The sequence below is a fragment of the Podarcis tiliguerta genome (assembly GCF_965153285.1).
Source record: "Podarcis tiliguerta genome assembly, chromosome: 4".
In the NCBI taxonomy this organism is placed as follows: Eukaryota; Metazoa; Chordata; class Lepidosauria; order Squamata; family Lacertidae; genus Podarcis; species Podarcis tiliguerta.
In genome coordinates, this window is record NC_139537.1 from 62096171 (window position 1) to 62112094 (window position 15924).

The 15924-nt window shown below is 41.3% G+C and overlaps 1 protein-coding gene and 1 long non-coding RNA gene across 7 annotated transcripts in view; one reads left to right on the forward strand and one right to left on the reverse strand.

The window, feature by feature from the left end:
• CNKSR2 (connector enhancer of kinase suppressor of Ras 2) overlaps positions 1–15924 on the reverse strand; it is a 262387-nt gene that overhangs the window by 185902 nt on the left and 60561 nt on the right. The gene's annotated exons all lie outside the window — the stretch shown is intronic.
• On the forward strand, positions 10005–15831 carry LOC310676940. Its single transcript, XR_014510811.1, has 2 exons — positions 10005–10237; positions 15626–15831. It is a non-coding gene; the product is annotated as an uncharacterized lncRNA (long non-coding RNA).

Sequence of the window (15924 nt, forward strand, 5' to 3'; positions counted from 1 at the left end):
TGCCAAGAAACATTTTCCACTTCCAGATAAAGAATAGTATGCAAATAGGCCAGTGAGAAAAGATCAGGTGCAAGACCTTTATCCTTTTCTCACATTCCCAAAATAGTCACGGTAACTGGATTACTTTAGAACATTGTATGTCTCTGTTTTGATGGCAGAAAAACACAACTTTAAAATCAAATCCTTTTATTTCAGTATTCACAGTGTTTGGCATCCTTTCCCATGGAAAAAGCTGGGAATCATAATTTTGGATATAATCCTGCCATCAGTGCTAGGTGAAAATGCCCTCTTTACTTTCACAGGACTAAGATATTACAGGCCTTGCTGCCAGACTGCAAGGTAACACTAGCTTCCAGTGTTTTAAATTAAATCTATACGCAGGCAATATACCCTGGGCTCAGCAGGCACACCTGACCCCCATTGTCCAGCATTCACCAAGGTGTGCACACCAGGCATAAATCAAAGGCTGTGGATGGTACCTCAAGAGTGGGTAAAGGTAAAGGTAAAGGGACCCCTGACCATTAGGTCCAGTCGTGGCCGACTCTGGGGTTGCGGCGCTCATCTCGCTTTATTGGCCAAGGGAGCCGGGTCATGTGGCCAGCGTGACTAAGCCACTTCTGGCGAACCAGAGCAGCGCACGGAAACCCTGTTTACCTTCCCGCCGGAATGGTACCTATTTATCTACTTGCACTTTGACGTGCTTTCAAACTGCTAGGTTGGCAGGAGCAGGGACTGAGCAACAGGAGCTCACCCCGTTGCGGGGATTCGAACCGCCGACCTTCTGATTAGCAAGTCCTAGGCTCTGTGGTTTAACCCACAGCGCCACCCAGTGGGTAGGGAAATTTAATCTAGCCTACTTGCTACTGGCCAGTATATCTGCTTTGACTGGTGGTGGCTCAGGCAGAGAGCCTTTCACATCACCTGCTGCCTGATCTTGTTAACTGAAGACACCATGGAATGAACCTGGGATCTTCTACATGCAAAGCATGCACACTCTGCCCTGAGCTGTAACCCTCTCGGAGGAGTGTTTTCAGCAGTGTTATGCTTTTAACAGTGGCATAAATCGGCTGCCTACTGCACCTGTGGATGACAGGAGTCTCAGTCCAAATAAATAACTACATAACTTTGCAAAGCAATTGATATAGACTTTGAAAGTAGGGAAAACAGAGGGCGGGTGGTTTGTAGCCCTCAAAATACCAATTCATCATTAAATACACCAAATGTATGAAAAGTTAGGATGTTGTAAAATACTGGCGGATAAACTGGACCAAATGCAAATGCAGTAGCTCCGTTCAGGCATTGGCAGAGAATGGGTCAAGGGAATGCTGGGCTGCACATGCTGGTCTCACCACCAGACAGGCATATTGTGGAGGGTTGGGCTAATGCGCACAGCCCCACTGGTCCATTCATGCATTCTGAGAACAGGGCTATTATTGTATTGGGATTACAGTGGTACCTCTGGTTGCGAACGGGATCTGTTCGCAACCTGAAAGGAACACAACCCGCGTCTGTGCACACACGGGTCTCAATTCGTCGCTTCTGCGCATGTGCTTGATGTCATTTTGTGCGTCTGCACATGCCCGAGCGGCAAAACCCAGAAGTAGTCATACCTCAGGTTAAATATGCTTCAGATTGAGCACTTTCAGGTTGTGCTCCGCAGCGACCTGGAAGTACTTCCGGGTTTCACCACTTGCACATGTGCAGACGGTCAAAATGACGTCACGCGCATGCCGGAAGAGAAAATCGCGACCCACGCACGCGCAGACACGCAGAAGCGGGTTGCGTTTGCTTCAGGATGAGAACGGGGATCCGGAACAGATCCCGTTCGTATCCAGAGGTACCACTGTAACCCTTTCCGGTACTTCTGGGTCGCCGCAGGACGCAACCTGAAAAGACTTAACCTGAAGCAAACATAACAAGAAGTATGACTGTAATTCCTTTAGATGTGCACATACAAACATATTTCTTTGTATGAAGCATTGTTTTAAAAAATCACTAAAAACAAATCCTAGGAGTTGTTATTAACTGCTCTTGATTACGCTAACCTGGTGTGTTATATTTATCTTCATGTATGTGTGATGCCTGTTCTGTATTCTGCTCACCAGTGAAATAGAACAACACTACTCTGTTGGGCAAGATTCATTCCACCCAGGTAAGATATAAGTTCTTGAGCTGAAGCCTTAAAATAAGATCTAAGGAGCACAGGGTCTTTCCCTTATCTTACATACCAACTTTAAACAGTATTTCAAAGGCTCCTGCTGAGTTTAAGTCTTGCTGGTGAAGGGTGAATTGCAGTTATTTATTAAGCGGTTTGATGCCAAAGAGGTGAATATGAGTCTGCTCTTGGTATTGTAAGTTACGAATGCCCTTTCTGTTATTTTCCTCAGTGACTTTTATAGAAAGTTATTGAAGGAGCAGAACAATCATATTCCTTTGTGCTATCCTGAATACTGATTTTGGTTGTAGGCATTGCAGTGATTGCAATCTTCAAGTTACAAAATGTATGAGACAGCATTTTGCATTGGCTTCTAGATATGCTGATCAGATATAAATATACAGGACAGGGTTCCTGTATTTTTAATAATTATACAGAAGAGCAGATGTTGGCAGGTGTGGATTCTCATGCATGAACACCTAGGCTTCAACAGGAGTCTGTCTTTTGGTTGAAATGGGTCTGACTGCCAGGGGTGCATCACTGAGCAAAAGCGTCTGACCAAATGAACAAATTTTAAAAAGTCTGCATTTGCTAAAATTCTCTTTTCTATGTACCTATTAGATGGTCTAGGGCAAGGTTCCCCAATGTTTTGAGGGCCAAGGAACACATTTGGAAATCTAAAAAAAAGTTGTGGGCACTGCAATAACAACCAATGATGCTCAGAACACCATACAAAAACACAAATAAGAAAGAAGGCAATCCCACCCAAAAAACAGCAGGAAACCACCACCCCAATAACAAAAACAAACCCCAAACACTTTAAATAAACAATTTAGAGGGGCTACAGAGTATCTGTGGGTGCCATGATGCTCAACGGCACAGTGTTGGGGACTCCAGGTACAAGAGTCCATCCTCGCTTGCCACCTTATTCCTAGCCACTTCTGTCAGATAAGGCAAACTTGGAACTAGTACGGGAGCTGTACTGCATGCAAAAGGCCCCAGATTGAATCTCCATGCATTTCCACAATAAGGAAGGAAGGAAGACACCTTCTAGAGGCAGATGTAATAAAAGCTTCTTCCTGAAATAATGGACAGTCACTGCCAGTTAAGGATGCAACAATACAGCACTAAATTAACTTGTGGGCAGATTTGGTTTAAGGTAGCTTCATACATTTATATATGCTAGTAGGAAACAAAGAAGAAAAAGATAACCTCTGCATTGTATAGATACCAGTATGTATCAATATTTATTAGAAATAGGACCCAAACCCACATTTCCCAAAAGTTGCAGTCCTCTTTCCAATGAATAATCAGCCAGAGTCATCATGACCTCCTGTGACTGACTCTTCTCACGCCCATTTTTTCTTGTTTATTCACCCCATCCACCCTTCTCCTTCCTTGAAAAATGCTTGCTTCAAATACAAAGACATTGTTCTAAACACTGTCTGTTGGAAGCACGCCTACTGCAAGAGGACTGAAACCCTTCTCCCAGAAAACCTGTAGATATAAGCTTCCCAAGAACTAGGCTATGGAAGCCGGGACTGGAGAACTCACTGTGGGCAGTTCCTGGCAGGCTGCTTGCACACTGTGTGAAACAGAGATAGGAGACAAGTGAAGCAGCATCATTTCAGTGCTTTGCCATTGCCAAACGCTGCTTTATGCTTTTTCAATAAATGTCATTTGGGGACCTTGTTTAGGGATCATCACACATTACACCGAACACAAGCGTGTGGGGGGGGGGGAGTGTACACTTGCTCATTTGTACAGTTTAGCAATTTGTATACACAGGCCCACTGATGGTACACTTGATGAACATTACATTACAACTCAACTAATTGTGTATGCAGGCACACACACATACTGTACCCTCATTGGCTGTAACATGTGAACACCCCTATCATGACTGGTGGGGAGCCTGTGGGAGAACCGGAGTTCCCCCTAAATGATATTCTTATGCTAAAAAAAAAAAAAAAAGATTGCTGGGGGAGCACATCCATCTCAGGAAGATTATGCCAGTGTAGATCCTGCTATAGCACCACCTGTCTCAGCTGTATCTTAGCACTGCATTCTGTATCTATAGATAATCAACATGAGCTTAACCAAACAGAACTGATTCTTCACGATAAACAGTCACACATGCAGCCACACACAAAGCCACCCCTGGCCAGTGCATGGCACTGAAGCAAGAAGAAGAAGAAGAAGGAGAGTTTGGACTTGATATCCCGCCTTTCACTCCCTTCAGGAGTCTCAAAGCGGCTAACATTCTCCTTTCCCTTCCTCCCCCACAACAAACACTCTGTGAGGTGAATGAGGCTAAGAGACTTCAAAGAAGTGTGACTGGCCCAAGGTCACCCAGCAGCTGCATGTGGAGGAGCGGAGACGTGAACCTGGTTCCCCAGATTACGAGTCTATCGCTCTTAACCACTACACCACACTGGCTCTCAAGACCCACTCCATTTCCTGATTAGTTACACACAGTTGCTAGCAACATCCTTTTTTCTCCCTCTTCTTGTGGACAGAAAAGGAGACTCCCTCATTTCACAAGTTCAGTTTTAAACCATCTGAGAAGGTGGTAACCATCTTGAAAGGAGCTGAAGGGTTGCATTTTTAAATAATGTCTTTGCAGTGGATAGAGGGTCATACATTAATGTGGCATTTTCTACCCAGAACCATTGCTATGGAAATAATGAAAATCATTTGGTTCCCCAGAGCCTTTGGCTCACAAAACGGAATGATGGCCTCCACTTTGAATGTTGGTGGGGAAAGCATGACTGGCTTGTCAGATCTCTGTGGGAAACCCTCTTTGGAAGAACACAGATTTCATGTTGCTGAATCAGTAGTTGGCACTTTTCTTGAAATCAGGTCACCCTTGCATCATGAAAGAGATAGCGCATCCTTGCAGAAACTATTCTGTGTATCTGTATAAGATTTTCAGGCCCTATTAATCTGGCATATATTAGAGCAAACATTTGTGCCTGGAAAAATAGGCTAACTCGTGCCTGTGTTCAGACACATGCATATAATGTTTTATAATATGAATTCACTGAAGAACATTTTATGTTCCTTTATAGGGAACTAGGTTTTTTTTTTTAAAGGAAAATAGATACACACTGCTCAAACTTCCTGCAACAAATCCCCATTTTATCCTCACAATAACCCTGTGCGGAAGGTTAGACTGAGAGACAATGGCGCCTAAGGCACAGGCACTGCAATGGGCTCTTACAGAAAATGGAAAGTCAATGTATGCTTCTTGTCTAGTTTCTTCCCCTCTAGTTGTTACTCAGACTTTGGAGTTCCAGGAAATTGACCAAACATTTTAGGGTGGGGAGGGATAGCAATATAGAAGGCATGCACAGTCCTACCATTTCCCAGAATTCCCTGAAGGTCTGCCTGCACGGCAGTAAAGCAGGCAAAGATTAGCTCTTTTCCCTTGGATGAACAAGCAGCTTGGAATAAGGACACTTCACATGTTTCCTCCATGCAAATTATCTCCTTTGTTTTCCTTCATGGAGATGATCTGTGTGTAGGAAATAGTGATTTACAGTACTGTACAAGCTGCAGCATATTTTTTAATGCTTCAGGTAGATGAATTAGCAGTCCAAGCTTACACATCACAGAGAGAGAGAGAGAGAGAGAGAGAGAGAGAGAGAGAGAGAGAGAGGTAGAGCACTAATCAAGGGCGGGGGGTGGCAACAGATCATTCCAGGTGAAATGCATATACCCCTTGTGTGATTTTCTTCAGCACACTAAGCAAAGTGACTGGGCACATTTAAGTCATCTCTTTTGCTTCAGCCAAAGTGGAAACTGGAGCAATAAGCAAAGTGATACCAGATTGCAGAGACCCAGGGAGCAATAATGCAGTCCTGTGTTTTGCTTGGGAAGGAAGCTGTCACTCAGTAGTAGAGTGCACACATGCAATAAGTCCCAGGTTTGATCTCTGGCATCTCCAGGTAGGGATTGGAAACACTCCTGTGTGATACCCTACAGAGCAGCTGATAGTCAAGATAGACAATATTGAGCTAGGTTGACTCATCATTTGACTCATCAGCAGAAAGTTTCCTGTGTTCTTCTGTAGGATCACTGGAGGAGAGACAGGAGGGACAGAATAACAATGCAGAATAGGTAACAGCTTTAACTGTTCTCCATGGAGCTTGGTGAGTAACTGGGAAATGGTGCTTTTCTTTTTCTTCTTGCTTCAGATCAATTCACCAACTCCTGTTGAGAGTACAATCTCCCGTAGTCAACCCAGTGCCTCCAGCTGGTGACAGATCGGCTGCTATCAACACCATTGTTGTTTTGACCTGGTGCAACATTACATCAAGGCAAAGGATGGATCCAGTCCAGATTTCATGAATAGAATCTGGTGTAGGGTGACCACCGCCTTGCCCACCCCCAACCACACTCCAATCTCCACCCTCTAAGTCCTCTAACCTATGCCAGAGTTGTCTTGTAGCTGCCTACCATCCTGGCACTACAGCCACACACTGTTAAAGTAACTTTGTGTTCCATTGGCACAGATCCCATCCCACCCATCAGATGTTCCTGAAAGTTGGATGGGATCATACTGTGGGTGTATGGTGGTTTCACCAACAGCAACAAACACTGCTGAGAAGAGACTGAGACAAGCATCTAGGCAAAGGTGTCAAGGGTTTGGGCCTTTTTAAAATATATTTGGAAACGTTGCAAGCAAGGAACATTGTGCTTGTCTTGCCTTTCTATTTTTGGCGAGAGTTGTTCAGCCAAAGGCCTCCTACACTTCAGCCTGTTCTATTCCTGTTTAGTTCTGAGATATTTTAAAATTATATAAAGCCACAGGGAGGTGTTAGATAATGAATTTAGGAGTAGAATGCCACATCTGCAGAACACCAGGTCAGAGTTTACTACATAGTCTCATGAGCACCATGAAGGAAGGAGCCACTTTAAAAAGTTGCATTGCTGCCACTAAAATGGAATCCTAAGTGAGGCAGGGAAATGTAATTTTACAAAGTAAAAATCCATCTGTTGGACCTACAGTGTAATCCTGAGCATCCTTACTCAGAAGCAAGTCCCACTAAGTTCAATGGGAATTGTAACCCCCTATGTACAATGACTTAGGCAAGCGTTCTCTTTCCAACAGCAGCTAGCAACCCACCTACTTTTCACACACCCGCACACAAATACAGACCAAAAATTCAGATATGGATCTGTGCTTCTTTAGGAGGTTCAGAAAGGTTTTGAAAGGCTTCAAGATACTACGCAAAGTGACATTAATACGTATCAGTAAGGATGGAGGAATCAGTCAATTTCAGTTTTTCATTCTCACGTTCAATTCACCATAATTCCAAATCAGTTTACAATTAAAAAAAGCTCTCACAAGAATTTGGCATTTTAGCTGACATTTCTCTTAACATTTTTGCGTGCAATTTTGTGCAATACAGTATACACGTATTTTTCAAGCACTGTCCCACTAACACAATGCATTTTTGTGTGTAGTTTTCATTAATATATGCATTTTTATGCACTCTTTTCTCATCTATGTGCACTTTTGGTCACATTTTTTGGTTAGAAAAGTGCAGAATTGGAAGGATTTCTATGTTTAGGATTGGATACTGTTTCAGGAAGAGTGAATTTGATAGATTCACTTTAAAAAAGGAACCCATGGTTTCTGCCTCTTCCTTGTGTGTCATATATGCCCTCAGCTTGTGTTGAATAGGTTTATCAGAGAAGGGGACAGTGGTGCTGGGAACATAGGTACAAGTCAGACCCTTGGTCCATTGAGTTTGGTGCTGCCTACTGATAGTGGCTCTCCAGGGTGTCAGACAGGAGCTTCTCCCAGACCAATCTGGAGACATGAGAGATTGAGCCTGAGGCCTTCTGCATGTGAAGAAGATGTTCTACCACTGAGCTATGTCCTCCCCGCTACAATCTGGTGTGTATTTCCATTTCTAATCTGAACCTGAGGCTGAGACCAGATCCCAGAGCCACTACAAGAGTTGTCCCCTCATGCTTTTGCTGAGTGTCTACTACTCAGTCAATGCTTATGCAGTGACACAAATGAGCAGTCAGTGGATTGGGTGGTGGGTGATGGAGGAAAGCAAGATGAAGCACATTCAAATAAAAAGCTGTGGAATAACCATAAGGAAAAATAGGAAAATGTTTCCAGGCCTATCACTCTTTTCCAGCAGTCTTACTTCTAACTTTGTATTAATTGCCTTCCTTTGAAATGTAACTGCTTTGTAAGTCTAATTAAGAGTGGGCCTACCCATGCTCTGCTCTGTGCAAACATGTGGGTGCTGCCATAGTAACCGTAAAGGAACACTGAGAAGAAGCTCTCTCTGATTAATGTAATTACACAGCGTGTGCGTATATAATGCCTTTAAACACAACTTACTTCTGCATGAAAAAGAAAGATGAAATGTCAGTATTCTGTGTTGCATGTTTCTTAACTTTCTGAAAAATACGATTGGAATGTATTGATGTGCATTATCAGCAGCTGCAGCTTGTATTATGCAAAACATTTTTGCACAGTTAAGTGAAGCTTGCGCAGATGGAATCAGGAGCAGGAATGGAGTGGAGGGGGGGAGATGCGGGCTTTGAATGAAATAGCGGCACTGATGTAGGACATTCAGTGGGTGCATATGGGTTGGGCTTCAGAGAACACACAGAAAGACTTCTGCAAATCTTTTGGGTAGAGTGACACTGATTGACTATGAATCCCTTCTATGGCTTTGGTGTCTCAACAGCTAAGTATGGGTGTGCATGAATTATTTTATTCACAGGAAATCAAGGAAGCGGAATTGTTTATTCCAATGTTATCGCCATGTAATTAAATACTTGCAGCATGTACTACTTGTCATCTAATGTCCAGAAGCCTCTCCAATTCCCACTCCTTGTCCCTAGATCCTCTTCCACTCATCTGGACTTTGCTGCCACCTCCACCCTGTCTCCTTCACTATGTTAGTTAACTGAGGTATCTCAATGTGGTACTTTGGAGCTGGAAAAGATCCAGTCAAACTGCCCAGGCTGGCTCACTGCAGGAATGCTGACGGGGCCCAGCAAGTTCCAGTATCACACTATCAGCCTTCTAAAATGGCGAAAGGCATGTGCTGCAGTCCGTGAAGGCCCATTTCTCAGGACAAATTTGCAGAAGTGCTATGGTCAGTACTGGTGCAACCTGACTGTTTCTCTGTATATCACAGCTTTGATGCTTGACGCACATCTGTAGCTTAAAAGAATCTTGGTTTTTACTTTCATTGTTCACTGTCAACATCAGCTGCTATTGGAAGATGGGATGTGGTCTGGTCACCAATTCAAACTACTATAACCCTCTCTGAATGGTCCAGGCAGAAGGATGTGGAGTATTTCATTCAAGGATCTGTCAATCAGATCACTAAACAACTACGTCATGGTATGAAGCAATGTGTGAAATTAACAATAGGACCAATGACATGCTCAACGTTATGGGAGTGGTGATTCTAGGACCAATGTGAAATTGTCAAGTTCCTTTGTTACTGTTTTGCTATCGGATTTTGGATGTCGTTTTATTATATTACTGACATTGTTTTTGCACTGTTTGGTTCTGAAATGCATTCCTGTTTTCTTTGTTGTAAGCTACTTTGAGCGTGGTGTGTGTGTGTGTAAAGCAGCATACAAATAAAATTATGAATGAATGAATGAGAGTCAGTGGGGTGTAATGATTAAAGAGATGACCTAAGAGGTCAGGATTCAAATCTGCATTCAGTGTTCTTGGGCTAGTCACAATCTCTCAGCCTAATCTACCTCAGAGTGTTGTTATGGTGATTGTTATCAGGATTTTCTCACAGCTATGGTAGCTATCTTGAAGTTTATGAATTCTTCTTGTTGTCACTCTGTTTCTGCTCTGGGAATCCTGATTTGATGAAACCATGTCAGCACAGACATCAACAGCAAAGTATTTTGGGCAGTGTAATTTTTTTAACACTCTACCATTTAACAGCTTAACACCCAAACGTTGGATCTCCGTGATGTCGTTATATAGGATGCATCCAATGGCTTGAATAGATTGTTAATCATAAAACAGAGGATAGAATTCCATCTGGCTGAATGAGCTTCTTGAAGTGGGAGGTCAGAGACAGGCTAATCTCCTGAATTTACTGCTAGCTTGGTTGAATTATTCATTGGAAGTAAATTATCTGGGAAAGAAAGCTCTATTCTCCCTGCTCATGAGCAGATCCGGACTTCCCTGGATTTATTTTTATACCCGATTGTTCTGTTCATCTGAATGAGCTTCAAAACATTCTCAAAGGCTTGCCTCAGCTATTTGTTAAACATTGTATTGTTTAAGCACACATTTAGGGTTTTGTGTTGCGCTGCAAGTGACAGGCTATGCCAGGAAATGTTTGCAATTATTAATTAAGGTGTGACACAAAATGGCCCAAATAGCCCATTTGGAGCTGTGAAATTTTCATAGAGTGCTTACTCTTATCAGCTTATAACATCCTTTAAGCCTCACAGTAATGGGAGTAGAGTAATCATCTCCCTAGTCTTTCTCAGTGGGCAGCCATGTCTAAGAGCCTGGTTGAGACACTGAATGTAAAAGAAAGAAAGTGTGAGTAGTTCAATTTTGCACAATTAAGGTTTGGCATCGTGATCCTAGGTCAGTATGAGCTCAGCAAGCTTCAAAAAGCAAACCTGCTGATCTTTTCCGTCAGAGCATAGGAAATACTGAATAATAATGATTATCTAAGTGAGACTTCACTACATCGTGACTCCTGAAAGATAATGATCATGTGCATTGTGCTATCAAATGCTGTTGTCATTAGCCATCAGTGTGCACACAGCGATAAGGTATCTGTGGCCCTCCAGATGGTTGCTAGACTATAAATCCCATCTCTCCTAATCATTGACCATGCTAGCTGGGGCTGATTGGAGCTGTAGTCAGTTCAATAACATCTGGAGTGTCACAGGTCTCCCAACTCTTGATTTACAGGGTGCAACAGGACTACATTCAAGGAGCATATAACCTAAAATTCAACATGGGAAATAACAGAGAAAGAGGAGGGAAGTGGAGGTAGGCCGAGTTACAAACTGAGTTACAGCAGGGCAAGGGAACTAGGGGGTTGTACCAAAGGCTTTGCGGGTGGGTATTTATTTATTTCTTAGGTTTATATCCCACCCTTCCTTCCAAAAGAGCACAGGTCAGCAAGCATTGAGGGAGGCTCTGAATGAAGGACAATATGGAATCATGCATGTGTTCTGGGAGGCAGTTACAAGCATATGGGGCAGCAAGGGAGAAAGGGCAGAGTCTTTTAAGGAAGCAGGATACTTTTGGATTGTGGGTAATATTAATAGTAATAATAACTGGATGCCCAAATCTACATTATTCCAATGTGTAAAAGACTGGAGAATATACAGAACTTTGGCCAATCAAGCAAGCGTTAGAATCTCCAGATTATGCAGCAAGCTAATACCATGGTATAGAGGCTGGAACTGGTCATTAGTGCTGATTTTTACAAAACTACTCTTTGGAAATTTGGTGCTCTATTTCATTATTCTCATGAAGCGCTACAGAGGAACACCGAAGCAATACATTGAACAAACAGCACAGGTTAATGTTAGCCGGTTAGTTCTCTTCAGTGGTCACAATTTGTTTGCGTCATGAGTCATTTAAGTAGTTCAATAGTTTTTAATTCCCTGGCTCAAGTAAAAACAAATAGGCTACATTTTTCATCAAATCACTATTTGGCTCCTTATTTCCAATCCATTAATTTGCTCTAGGAGTAGTTCTTGTTATGTTTATGCTCAAAACAAGGGAATTCCACAGGAAATTGGAAACCAACCATAATGTGGGTAGGTTTTCTGTGAGAAATCACCACAATGTGCAATACAGAAATAATCCAGAACACGTGCCTGCAAAACTCTATTGGCTGTGTACACACCATACATTTCAGTTTCCAAAGTACATTTAAAGCAGATTAACTTCCCCCAAAGAATCCTGAGAATTGTAGGTTACCTGTCACAGAGTTACAATTCCCAGCACTCTTAACAGACTACACTTTCCAGGAATCTTTGGGGAAAGTCAATGTGTTTTAAATGTTTGGTGTGTATAAAGCCTATTGGTTGTGCTTTACAATAACTTGGCAGTAAATTGCTTTTTTTAAAGTTACGCTAAATTTAGATCAGAAGTATATTGATCAAGAGTATTTTTGGTTCTGGAGGAAAAAAGATTATGGCATTAAGAATTTTTGCACACGTGTTTCTGATCCTGTTATTGTTGTTTCCATTTTAAAAAAGAATAGCTGTGACTAACATTTTCAGATAAATGAATGAAAAAGATCCAGTGAGAAATGCATTATCTTTGTATGCATATGTATATGTCTAGATTACACCAGCACTAAAATTTGTCAATAGACAGTTTGATTGTAGAGAATATGGTTAATACTGATGGAAGCAAGTAAAAAATTAAATAGGTATAAAAGGAGAGTTCCTAGATACCAGTATCAAAGTTTGGGGCAAGTAGTCTTTGGTAAAAGAATCCCAACAGAGATTTAATATCACAAATTATGAAGCAAAGTAAAGCATGGAAATATAGGCTGTTAGACCTTTAAAACATGTTATTCTAAGTTCCTTCCAAAGTTCCCTAGTTCCTCTAGCATAGAAAAATACCACGTTTAGTAAGTTAAAAACGGTTACAATCTCTTCAAAGGTCAGATTCATGTACTTTCAGGGGGAAATTGCACAGAAAGTAAAATTTGGCATAGTTACAGTGGTGAAAGTTATTACATTATTGGTATAGGAACTCAAGAATAGCGTGTGAGAGCCAAGTGGTCTAAGTTTGGAGCAATATGCTGAGCTTCTCGGGTAGACTTAAGGGGAGCAACAGGCTTGATTACCTTCCTCCCAAGGTGACAAGGAATGACCTAGCTAAGCCTGGCAGGACAGCTCACTCTGTGACCTTATCCCCTTCATGCATTTAATAGAGTTAAGCATGTTGGTTATATGAGGCTGCTTATCCCACAAATACTTAACATAAGTTGCTGCCACACTACAGTATTTTTCAACTCATGTTCAGGCACTGTACCAACAGGCAATTTACTATTACTATTTACTACTACTATTACTATTACTTGAAAACCATTAGTAACTGAAAAGTAACCCGACCCATGAGTCACCGCAGACATGTCCCTGACACACACACACTTTTGGAACCAGGTCAATGGAGTTGTCCACAGCAATGGGAAGTGGGAGAGACAATAAATCATAGATCCCTTGGGACCTGCTTGCAGGGGCTATAGCACTGAAGCCTTACATGTTTAAATATGCAACAGAGATACAGAACCAAGGCATAGATGACATATCTATGGTCTCAAAGTACTGCTTCAAAGGGTGATTTATCCTAAATCTTTGAAGGTACAGACCTTGGATGGATCATGTTTTCCTGAGCAAAATGCCTGCTCCTGCACATGCACTGCATGAACTTCTAATCCTGTAAACTGCTATTTTGAGGGTCTGAAAAGTTTGAAGACGAGTGTTTCATCTTTATGGATTCAAGAAGTAATTTTGGGGGGTATATTTGCACTGAAACAGGAATATAGTGCCTTATTATGCCATCTGCAAGCTTTGCAAATGTCTAATCACCAACATTCTCCGATTTACAAGATAGGCACAGCCTTAACTAATTGAAGCAAAAGAGTTTTTTTCAAGCATAATGAATTTTGAAAGCACAACTGCCTTTTTCTCTGGGACAACTCAACAGAGAAGATCTGTGTTCAATACATCATGACGCCAAGGCACAGATCTTTGTAAATAAATATCATGACAATATTAGATGTGCCTAACATATCAATCGGTTGAAAAGTTACTCTGTAGAGAAAAGTGCCTTCTTGTTATTCAAGTTCCATACTAGTAAAAATAATGTGTGGCAGCTAAGCATTAAATATAACTTTAAAAGTTCCACAGTAAAAGGCTGCTTGTTACTGATGGAGGTTGTTAGCTTAGAGAACCAATTGCCATATGGAGAAAAACAGCATAATTTGTATGTTTCAGAGTGTGCATCTTGTACTTTCTCTCCATGGGCACAATCTGTCTTGTGTGGCTCCCATTCATTTCAATGGAGCCTGCACATGAGGACTTACCAGATAATGTATATTCTTTGTCTTTTAAAAAAATTGAATTTGTAGAAGCATGAAGATACAACCCCCACCCCACAACAGCAGTGCACCAGTCTGGCAGGCTGCAGATTTCCATGGTCTAAAGAGTGATGGCTCCTACCTAATCCTTAACTAGAGATGCCAGAGATTGAATTTGGTACGATTTGTATGGAAAACATGTGCTCTTCTGCTGAGCTACGGCAAGGTGAACTGCAGCAAGTGCAGTCCTGAGATTCCACATGCAGCATCCACAATACTATGAAAGCCTATGAAATGAATTACTATCAGGCATGGATGTTCTTTTGCTATGTCATTCCTGTGACGCTGCTATTCGCACATGGGCATTGCTGGTGGGTGCATTAATGACATGCTTGTGAATAAGGTTCTAAATGTAAGTATATGACCTCGTGTAAAGTTGGGCATACAATGCACTGAGTTTTCAGAGATTTAATTCTTACCTTAAAGGTCATGTTCTATTTTCAGTAAAGTGTTATATGGATTTTTAACAAGTATTGTACTATTCTGCTTTTTCTGACACTTAGCATTTCAACCGCAAATTATATGTAGGAATATGATCACTTTGGTTTGTATATGTTGTTAAACTACAGGTATTTGTATGTTGCTCATAATATGTCTTGAGTTCCACATATTTTTCATATATGATGGAGGCTAGAAACTAAGCTTGCCAATTTAGGTATATGCATTTGATGTAGTATTCGCTAATCACAAAACCTTGTGCCAATACACATTTATTAGGGTGTTATAATATTCCTTATTGTTTTTCCTCAGAATAAGAGTATGACATCAACAGATAACAGACTTGCTCTGCGTCTTTGTAGTAAGCAACGTATTAGTTTTCACGTCCATTTTTTAATAAAAAAATCTAGATTAAAATTCAGTGAAGGAGATTGTATCAAATATATTTTCACATGGTCCAAAGCAGCCATGCAAAAACTCAAGTTATTGGTTGCTTTGACTTTTTCATCAAATATATGGAGAGCATATGTGACTGTGCAGCAACAAATCTACCCCAAACATTTGTCTTTTATTTGGCAAATATACATTTCACAGAATGTACCTGTTCCTGAGGCTTGGGTGGCCTGAGGTAGGTCAGAGCTCTAAATATCTTTATATTTCCCCAGTGTGGTTCACAATTTCCTCTTGGGTTTACAATCAACACTCATTGGTCCTGCCTCTCTGATATGCTTATAAACCAAATTTAAGAAGTTAATTTACTAATGTATGTGTGTGTCAATTGTAGCAAATACAATATTTTCTTCCACGACAGTCTTCATATGAAAAGAAACCTTGTTTTACTTCTTTGGATGTTTCGTGAATGTAATAGTTTTCATCTTCCCCACAGGGCTGTGACTAAGACTGTATTATATACTGAAGGGTACTGCTAAACCGTTTTTCAGCTCTCTGTGACATTTCCAGCCAGAAAGAATTTACTGGCACTTGTTTGAGGTGTCCTGCATTCTGCTTCCCATACTGAATACTAAGCTAATAACTCATAATTCAGGCTCCTTATCATCCCAGGCAATTAAACCCAAGAGCAGATGAATCAAATCAACCTTATTCATATTCTTTTTCACTTCCATAGCCTAAATTTAAACTTTATGAACCAGACATCATATCATCATATTTCCAGATACAAACATA